Raw genomic sequence first — 10,564 nt, forward strand, 5'->3', positions numbered from 1 at the left:
CACAGCAAAATGGAAGCACTGCAAATAGAACCCAGCCAAATACCTGAACCATCAGCCTCTCTCCAGCTCTGTGTTGCTTGCAGGCACTTAGTTTGTGCTGTATTTGTATTTTTATGCAAGACTGAACACTGATGGAAAGGGAATCAGCATTTTCTCAGGCTGCAAGATTGGCTAACAACCTCCTTTCCCATTTCAAGGGGCAGCACACTTGCTTCAAAACTGCACTGCCTGTGCCCTAAACCCAGTCCACACAAAGGCTGCAAATCTCACACAAGCTACCAGTTATCATTCAGTTTTGGAGCATTTTGGCAAGCTCAGCCTTTCAGCGGAGCAGAAACTTCAGAAAGGTGCAGAGCAGATACTTACAGTGTTGTAATGATCGACATAAACCGCATTTCCCAAGCCAAACACAGCGTATCTCAGGCCTTTCAGATACGTTTTCCCAAAGCGAAAGTCACGCGCTGCCTCTTCTAACCCCTTGCAGAACCACGCTGCACTCTCGGTTGGCTGCCCGTCAGTGTACGTAGCTACCAAGAACACACAAACGTTCCTGCCGGTTGTCTAATAATATCAAGAGAATAGAAGAGATCGGTGCATTTCTCAGAACGCTTCCCATTAGTAAGACAACTGGAACACATGGGGAGTTGGAAGAAGTTAAAAGATGAGGTTTTTTCTAAGTGGGATTTTGGTGTGGGATGCTGCAGGTGATAACCCCAACAGTGGCGAACGGCCATCCCCCCTGCAGAGACGCCTTAAATTAGCCAGGAGAGATCAAACTGTCTGTCTGCTGCTTCACAGAGGTGGTACAAGAGAACAGAACATCTCCCTTCCCCACCCCAATCGACAGCTTCTTGAGCAGACTCTTGCAGCAATCAAGTTTCTCACTGATTCAAAAAAACAACTATCAATATTCACAGAAGAAAAATGCCTCAAGGATTACTCCATCTAAATATGACCAGCAAGGAGTTTTTAGCTTATGAGCCTGTGAAGGCTGCAAATTGTCACCATCTGCTTGTTCTGGCTTTGAACCCTTCCCTGGGGATACAGAGACAGAACAGAGGGACCTGGTGCAACCGCTCTCACTGAACTCACACCTGAGTTACAGAACCAGCTCATACCAAGTCACTGTCACCATCAAAATACTCTAGGCAATCCTCTCCTAGGAATATTCAAAATTTAGGTGTTTTCTGCTGAGGGTTGATGGGCTACACTTATACAGAAGGGAAGCGATTTTTAACACACAGCATTGGGAATTTCCAGAATAATAGGAGAGAAATACAAGGGGAAAAGAGCCTTCGCAACACAAGGAAAAGCTTTTCTTTATTAGTCATATTTATAAGGTACTTACCTCCTCTGGATCATAATCTCCCATGCTGATGACTTCCACAGGCAAACAAAGTGAAATAACGGCTTCAGCCAGACCTCTGGCAAACCTCCAAAAAAAAAAAAAAAAAGGAATTTATCAATTGCTTCAACCCAAGCATGGTAGCGACCAAACAACCCCCACACGCCCAGTCACAAGACACCTCCCACAACAGAAAGAACAAAGACATCCGAGAACTGGACACTGGACCTAGAATTCCTCATGTTAAGAAAAAAAAAAATCAAGTATATTGGCTGCAAGAAGAGAGTGACATGAATTTTAATGACTAATGATTTCACATTTACACACACCATTTTTTTCAAAAGCACCTAAACCAGTACTTGTCTCTGAGAAGACCCGCTCGCAACTACGGGTACGGCAAGAGTAAACTTTAAACTTCATCATCAATGTCTCTACTGCATGCGCCATTTAAAGCAAGTAGAAAAAAATGTTATTTTTACATAATTTTACGTTATCTTTCATGTTGGGCAATGACTTCTCATGAGCTAATGAACTTTCTGATGTTTACACTGTGCAATACTTCTAAGGCAAGCAACAGACTTGAGTCTCAATATTTCAAATTACTTCATGTAGGTGGGGAAAAAAAAAAGTAACTGATACCTTTGCTGTGCCAGTCTGAGACCCATAGAAAATCTTTACTTTGCCTCCAGGGTGGCTGATCCATTTACGAGTTTGTCTTCTATTCCTTCAGAAGAAGCTGGATTCCCATTGGATTTTTCACCCTAAGAAACAAGCACCACTTCTCATTCAATCCCTTTTCAAAGTGATGTTAACCCCATTCTCCCAAAACCACTTAAAACACCTATCCTGTGAACAGACTCTCAGCACTAATTAAATGAGGCTATCAAAGCATTTTAGCTTCTCACACCCAGAGAAAGACACAACCACGTCTCTGAACTAGGCCACGCTCCAATAAACTCAGGTCACACGCAGCCGGATCCAGCTGAACGCAGGAACCTCCCAACTCGCGCAGCAGAACTTTGCTCACCTGCGCAAGGAGCTTTTACCATCCTGAACAGCCTAATCCCACTCCCGTCCTAAAACCAGCCCAACCTCATCAGTAACATCAATGGAAAGAGGAACCCGAGAACTCCAGCACAAGTAGAGTGATTGATTTGCAGTGACAGAGCAACCCAGGCTGACACGATCTCTCAGTAACGACGGGAGAAGCGTTCAGCAGAGAGCTGCTCCAACATCAGAGCAACGAGGGCACCGAGTCACCCACAAACATGAGACCGTCCAGGCTGCGGATTATAACCCTCAGGTGCACTGAACTGTAAGGAACGTTCAAGGAAGAAACGTTGTTTTCACAAAACTGGGGAGCTGGCACCTGACCCCAGCGAGGGAAGGGACCGAGACACATCAGACTGTGAATCCTGAATGTAAAACAAAATCTCTTCAAACTAATCCCAGAATGCAAACTGACACCTGTATTTACAAGTTAATCTAGAGGGAAGGACGGCCAAAGAGCCAGGAACCCATTTTTAAATAGATCAATAAGGGAAAGGGTGTTGTTCGGATTAGATGAATGAAATACGTAAACTGAGGCAGGTGTCGGGTGCTCTGTAAACCCTGAAGAACCGACCAGTGGGCAACAGGGGAGGGAAATTGCACCCAGGGTTTGGGGGGATATAAACGGGGGCTTTTTGCCCTATTATGCGTGCCTGCCTTTAGGGAGAACACCCGGTCTTGCAAAATCATTAACAAAATGTGCTTTGCTGAGAGATCCTGCCTGGGCCTGTTCTATTGGCAAGGTGATCGTTTCCTACACGACCACACCTGGGCTCCGCAGTGACCCACGGGGGGGCCCACAGTGGGGCAGCACGTGTCACTGCACCAGTGGGGACCGTCACCCGGCAGCCACTCGCCTCCACACGCAGATTTCGGGGCCTTCTTGGACAAAAGCACTTCCATCTTCCCTTGCCTTCTTTCTGGTTTTGGTGGTGAGGAACTGAACGATGATCCAAATGCTGATCCCAATGATACAGGGAATTGACCTTCTCCCCTGGAGAAGTTGTAGAAACTGAGGGCAACAGAAAGTAGAAATTTGGAAAGGTTGTTAGATGAAGCTTGGAGAGTATTCAGTAACAGGGACAAGGAAGATTCTTGAAAGGATAAGTAAGTATGGAACTGAAGAGGTTGGAAGGCTTTGAAAGCCTTTAGAGAGAGGTCAGTATATATGTTGGGAAAATGAACGTTGGGGAAGGTACAGAGGAAGTAGGCAGAGAGAGAAACAGACAGTAGCAAGTTTTGAAAAAGACTGATGGGAACCTGGAATGAACAGAAACAAGTGGAATTTTTGGTGGATTGACAACAAGTAACAATTACATAGTAGGTAAAGGGAGTCACTGGCCAAAGTGAACGGGCATATTTTTGTGAACCTTTGAAATACAAATTGGGTAAACAAGTAGGTATTGATAAATTTCTATATATGTCCAATTCCTTCCAACCTTTTTGGGAGAAGGAATTTGGCCAGTAATAGAGAAATTAATACAAGTCAGGTTATAAACAGAATAATAAAGGACCTCTACCCAGTGGTAGCAAACACCTTTCTGACTGTATTAACTCTAATTTGATTTGGCTTACTGTTTTAGATTTGAAAGATGCCTTTTTGCCTCTCTCTCCGTGAAGCCAGCCAGACAATATTTATGTAAAACCCAGCTCACCTGGATGGTGTTGCCACAAGGATTTAAAAACAGCCCAACAGTACTAGGAAATCAGCTCGCTAAAGATCTTGAATCTTGGGAAGCCCCATCTGATGAAGGACAGATGCAACAATATGTGGATGATCGCTACCAGGACACAGAAGACATGCATAACCTGAACTGTAAGCTTATTGAACTTTGGGGGCTCCAAGGATACCAGGTATCACAGAAGACAGCCCAGATGATACAGCAACTCATGAGTAACTCATTTGGGCTATGAAATCAGCGTAGGGCAGAGGACCCTGGGCCAGGCTCGAAAGGAGGCCGTATGCCAAACATCAAAGCCTCAAACTGTAAAAGAATTACGGACCCTTCTTGGGCATGACAGAGTGGTGCCGGTTGTGGATTTATAATTATGGATTGTTTGTCAAGCCACTGTATGTGCCAGCAGCCACAGATCAGGAACACCTGCAATGGAATAAAGGAGCTACACGAGCCTTTGAAGAACTTGGTAAGGCTTTGACAGCGCCTGCTCTAGGACTCCCAGGTGTGAGTAAACCATTTTTTCTATTCTCTCACGAGAAGCAGGGAATAGCCTTGGGTACACTGGCACAGGATCTTGGCCCGTACCGACGAGCAGCGGCCTATTTCTCCAGACAATCAGATGCAACTGCAAAAGGGTGGCCGGGATGCCCGCGGGCAGTTGCTGCAGCGGTACTGAACATACAGGAGGCCCGGAAATTTACCATGGGTCAGAAAATGGCTGTGCTGGTATCCCACACGGTGCCTACAGTTCTAAAAGAAAAAGGGGGACGTTGGCTTTCCCCACAAAGATTTCTCAAATATCAAGCTAAATCATCCTCACTAACACTGTCAAGCCAGCTTCTTTCCTCAGTGACAACATTGGAAAACCAGTTCATCATAATTGCCTGGAAACCATTGAAACAACATAATCCAGCCAAGCAGATCTAAAGGACATAGGATTATGGAGAACACTGAGAACTGCCTTACGGACGAAAGCAGCAATATCCTGAACGGTGAAAGGCACGCTGGTTATGCTATAGCTACTAGCCATGAAGTGATGGAATCTGGACCTCTGTCTGAAAGTACTTCAGCACAAAAGGCAGAAATAATCGCCCTTACCTGTGCTCTGGAACTAGCCGAAGGTAAAACTGTGAACGTTTATATGGACTCTAAGTATGCTTTCAGGGTCGTGCACGGAACAATTTGGAAAGAAGAAGGACTCTTGAACTCTCAAGGCACACATATCAAACGTGCAGGAGAAATATCGGCAGCTCAACTTCCTAAGAAGGTGGCAATCATGCATATCCAGGCGCACCAGAAAGCGAGCTCGGAATTGGAAAAAAGGAAATGAGCTGGTGGACAGGGAGGCAAAACTGGTGCCTAAGCAAAAGGTAAAAGTGGAAAGTGCCCTAGTCCCCGACGGGCAGGTTATTTCAGAAGGTAAGCCAGAATATACTAAGGAAGACCAGAAACTTAGTATAGATTTAGAGGAATCATATCATGAGGAAGGGTGGGCTCACGCCCCACAAGAGAAAACTTATTGTTACCTCCTATTTAGTTTGCCCTTTAGTAGCAGAAACATTATACGAACATTTGATCAAAAATAGTAACTACAAATTGGTACACTACTGTAAGACAGGTGACACAGCAACGCGCTCTTTGCCTCCAGACTAATCCTAAGAATATACCTAAGCTAGAAATGGGTCAAATTGGGAAAGGAAACGGACCTGGGCAATAATGGTAAATTGATTTTTCGGAACTCCCAAGAAAAGGGGGGTGCTGATATTGGTTGGTACTAACTGATACCTTTTCAGGTTGGCCAGAAGCACTCCCTACCAGAACAGCAAAAGCTCGGGAGGTAACTAAAACATGAGCACAAGAAACAATACCAAGGCTTGGTGTTCCAGCTGATATATCCTCTGATAAAGGGCCACATTTTAAATCAAAAATTGTACAGCAAATCAGTCAGCACTTGAGAATAGACTGGCAACTACATACACCTTATCATTCTTCCTCCAGTGGCCAGGTAGAAAGAAAAAAAAAAAGATGAAGTGAGTCATCTAATTGAACAACAAATTGTAAATCTGGGGCAGGAGGCAAATTTGGCTTGGTCTCAATCTTCACCTTTGTCCCTCTTGCATATGAACAAGGCCAAGGGCAAAGAAGGGTTAAATCCTTTTGAAATCCTGGATGGGAGACCCTATAGTGTACAGAAGGGGATGTCTGCACAGGAAGGGGATGAAATTATGACTTTTTATATGGTTATATTGCGTAAACAACTTAACAAAATTGGGAAGAGTGTTTGGAACTTGGAGTAGGGGTCTGGATGGGCCAGTACATAACATCCAATTGGGCGATTATGTGTCTGTGAAGTCTCTTGCAGAAAAGGACTTTGGAATCACAACAGGAAGCCCATTTCAAGTCCTCCTGGCATCCTTCACTGCTACCAAGATTAAAGAACGGAATGCCCGAATCCATCATTCTAGAGTGAAGAAAGTCTGCAAAGCACCACGAAGGGTAACCCAGGCGCAACCTGGAAAATGCCGTTTCTTACGGTCATAACCCTAGCACACGGATGGGACGAAAATTGCCATGAGCAAGATCTGAATAAAACCATGGGGGAACGCTTTAAATTGGTGCTTTGGAATCAAAACCATCAGAGTGTATATATTACATTGCCCACTTCCGCAGAAGAAAGCTTTACATTTGTAGTAATTAACCAAAACCTTTCTGAAATTCTATCAAAGAAATTAGGTTATGTCCACCCTGACATGTTTTGGTCCTTCTGGACCTTCTGGGTAACCTTTTGGTCCCTTTGGTCCTTCTGGGTGACCAACCCAAACGGCACTTCCTACCTCAGCAAGAAGAAACCCAAAAGAGAAGACAAATGCTACAGCTGCAGTGAGCGGGGTCACCACGCCAAAGAACGCAAGCTCCCGTCGCAGCCCAGAAGATGCCATTCCTGCCGGAGCACCAGCCACATGGCTGTCAGCTGCCCCCAAAGAGCTCAGCAGCGCAGAAGACAAACACCAGGAGCCTGACTTTTGCATTAACATTGAAAATCTGTTGAAGGATAGAGATGGGTTTTCTCAGGTAGAAGTAGCCTTCTTACCTGCGGCCAGAGAAAACATAGACAATCATCACATTAGTAAAAGAATTTACTAACCTCTTAGCAAAGGGGGGAATGATACAGGGAACTGACAATTAACTAATTAACACTTGACACTTAAGGAACTAACCCTACCCCACATCACTAAAGACACTTAGAGAGCTAACCCTTTAACCCACATCACTATTGCCTAGCCTTGCTTAACTCTGTGTAACTTATTGTACGAAAAACAGGACTTCACTGATGCCTTGCAAAGATCACAATCCTCGGGTGCATCCTTGGGTGAACTAGATTACAGAAACTTGGACACAGTTTTAACCAACTCAGCAGTCTGAGACCCAACCAACTCATCACACTGGACCAAAGGTGATCGGGTACAGAGAAGAGGACCCGGGGTCACGATCACTGCGCAGCTGCAACCAGGAGGAGCCGGAGACTCTGGAAATGGTCTCCTGAACTCATTGCAATAAGAACCGCCTTCTCGGGGACAGGTTATGAATATGTACAGGTGTTCCTAAAACTTCCGTGAATATGTAACGCTTTACTGCATTTAACCAAGCTCACAGCTACTGTAATTTTACACACGTATTAGGTGAAATGATTCCCCGTGTGTCCGGCATCGTACCTAAATACATACCTTCCTTATAACCTCAAGGGTTGTAAGGTCATTCCACGCCTCACCAACAGCAACAACAGAATCAACGTAAAGTCTGTGCAGCCATAAGGACACCAGGGAAGTATAGAAGAAGTTCCACGTATCCATTGAGACATCTAGATCTGGAATAAATAACAGATTTAGCGAAAGCAGATTCCTACAGGATGAATTCAGTGTAAGCACACAAGAAAAATAATCATACAGGTTCTGTTCTAAGGAAAGGCAGAAAATACTTTTGTGCTGTGCAAGTGCCTGAAAGTAAAGAGTCCTTGCAAAACGTTCGCTGGCCTTAGTTTTGCGCGGACCTGACACAGGCAGATCTCTGGAGCTAAAAAGCTCCATGTCAGGGGAGAAATCACTGCCACAGAGGCTGCTGCCGAACACAGCCCTTGCTTGTGTACATGAGACACCACACTGGTTACAACAACAGCTTCGACCCAGAGTTTCAAGGCCAGACTAAAACCTGGAAACCTTCAAAGTACTTTTTCAGAATTCTATCATGTGGGTGACGGTTGGTTCAGAACAACCCACACTGTTCTGAACCAACTTAAAAATTCAGGGTACATAACGCTGCAGCCAGGAGTGCACCTGTGCAGTCACCGACACTACCTAGCTCAGAAAAAAAAAAAGCATTTAAGAGTTTAAATAAGGTTTGTTTGCAACACTGATGGACTGAGGAACGCAGATGACAGCCTCCTGCTGTTATCCACAGTCCTCTTGGATCTTGTTTCTGCAGACGTGAGACGAGCTCAGAAACCGAGCATTTCCAAGAGGCTGGAAGCTTTGCTAACTTATTTTTCCCCTGGGCTGTTACTAATGCTAAAAAAGCTTCTTTCCCCCTCACCCCTCCACAATTAATACTGAACCCCAAAAAAGAAAAGAGCCGAGGGGCTCCCAGGCCCGTTCAGCAGCTCATCCTGTGCCTCCAGCACGACTGGTTTATGTGGGCAGCCCACAGGGGTGGGTTTTACCCCTCCAGGGGGCTCCAGAAACCTGCAGCAGCCCAAGTACCCCACACCCTGTGCCCACCCCAGCACGCGCCATCCTGCACCCCCAGCCCATCCCTCCCGTGTTCACCCACCCCTCTAACCCCCCATACAAACCCCTCACACTGACCCCCACATCCCACACCCCAGTAACTGCCTCAGAACCACCCCCCCCAGTTATTACCCCTTCACATACCCCCAGATATCACCCCCACACACACACACACACATTTTCACGCCCCGTGGTTATTACCCTTCCCCCCTCACACACACACACTCCCAGTTATTACCCCCACACACACACACTCTCCCCACCTCAACATCATTACACCCCCAGTTATCACCCCCCACCCTACAGCTATCACCCACCCCCCCATGGCTATTATTCACACACACAGTTATTGCCCCCTCCATAGTTATTACCCACACCCACCCCTCACAGCCCCCCCAGTTATTACCCCCACACACTTCTCCCCTCCCCACAATTATTGCCCCCAAGGGTTATTACTCTTCCCTCCCTCACACCCCCCGCCCCCCCAGCCCAGTTATTACCTTCACACACAGTTATTACCCCACACACACCCCTCCGGGGTTATCACTCACCCCGCCGCTATCAACCCCCCACACCCACCCTCCTCTCATGGTCATTACTCCGCCCCTCACACACACCCCTTCCCCCGCCCCGTTATTACCACTGGCCCTCAGAGTTATTTAGCCCAAACCCTACGGTCACCCCCCACAGTCCTCACAGGTTCACGTCCCTCACGGTTATTCCTCCCCCCATACACCGCAAGCTCCCCAGACCCCCGCCCCTTCCGGCCACCGTTTCCCGCCGGACGGTTCTTGCTGGCGCTCCTGGGGGCGGCGGCCACCAATGGGAAGGCAGCGTGAGGCGGCCCCTCGGCCGTGGCGCAGCGGCGGCCGCCGCCGTGTCCGTCTTCACCCCCACCAACCAGGGGGAAAGCGCCGGGAAGCGCTTCGGGATCGCCTGTTACCGCAACAAGGCCATGGGATGGCGCAGCGGAGCGTGAGTGCCGGCCCGGGGCCTGCCCGAGGGCGGGAGGGAGGCCGGCCCGTGTGGGGCGCAGGCCCGTGTGGGGCGCAGGCCCGTGTGGGGCGCAGGCCCGTGTGGGGCGCAGGCCCGTGTGGGGCGCAGGCCCGTGTGGGGCGCAGGCCCGTGTGGGGCGCAGGCCCGTGTGGGGCCCGGCTGGGGGGGGCTTGTGTGGACCTCCCTTGGACACTCTGAAGAGCAGAGGGGCCCTGCAGAGGGACCGGGACAAATTGCAGAGCTGGGCAATCACCAAGCACATGAAGTTCAACAAGAGCAAGTGCCGGATCCTGCACCTGAGCCAACCCCGGCTGTACAGACAGACTGGGGGACAAGGTGCTGGAGAGCAGCTCCATGGAGAGGGATCGGGGGTTCTGGTGGACGGCAAGTTGAACGTGAGCCACCGGTGTCCCTGGAGCCAAGAGGGCCCCGTGTCCTGGTGCACCCAGCACAGCACGGCCAGGCGGGCAGGGGGTGATTGTCCCGCTCTACTCTGCGCTGGGGCGGCCTCACCTGGAGCATCCACTGTGTGCAAGGCTGGGGACAAAGGAGACAAAGCTACTGCAGCGTGTCCAGAGGAGGCTGCGAAGCTGGTGAAGGTTTGGAGGGGAAGCCGGATGAGCAGCGGCTGAAGTCCCTGGGTTTGTTCAGCTGGAGCAGAGCAGACTGAGGGCAGAGCTCATGGGCTGCAGGTTCCTCAGCAGGAGCAGGAG

The 10,564-nt window shown here is 48.3% G+C and overlaps 1 long non-coding RNA gene across 1 annotated transcript; it reads right to left on the reverse strand.

Moving 5' to 3' along the window:
• Nucleotides 1-379: 379 nt before the first annotated feature.
• LOC139829486 (uncharacterized) lies at nt 380-2,336 on the reverse strand. The gene is made up of 3 exons (XR_011741974.1): nt 1,985-2,336; nt 1,349-1,433; nt 380-561 (listed from the first exon to the last, which is right to left on the reverse strand). It is a non-coding gene; the product is annotated as an uncharacterized lncRNA (long non-coding RNA).
• Between the last annotated feature and the right edge of the window lie 8,228 nt (nt 2,337-10,564).

Source organism: Patagioenas fasciata, chromosome 19, assembly GCF_037038585.1.
Source record: "Patagioenas fasciata isolate bPatFas1 chromosome 19, bPatFas1.hap1, whole genome shotgun sequence".
NCBI classification, from domain to species: domain Eukaryota; kingdom Metazoa; phylum Chordata; class Aves; order Columbiformes; family Columbidae; genus Patagioenas; species Patagioenas fasciata.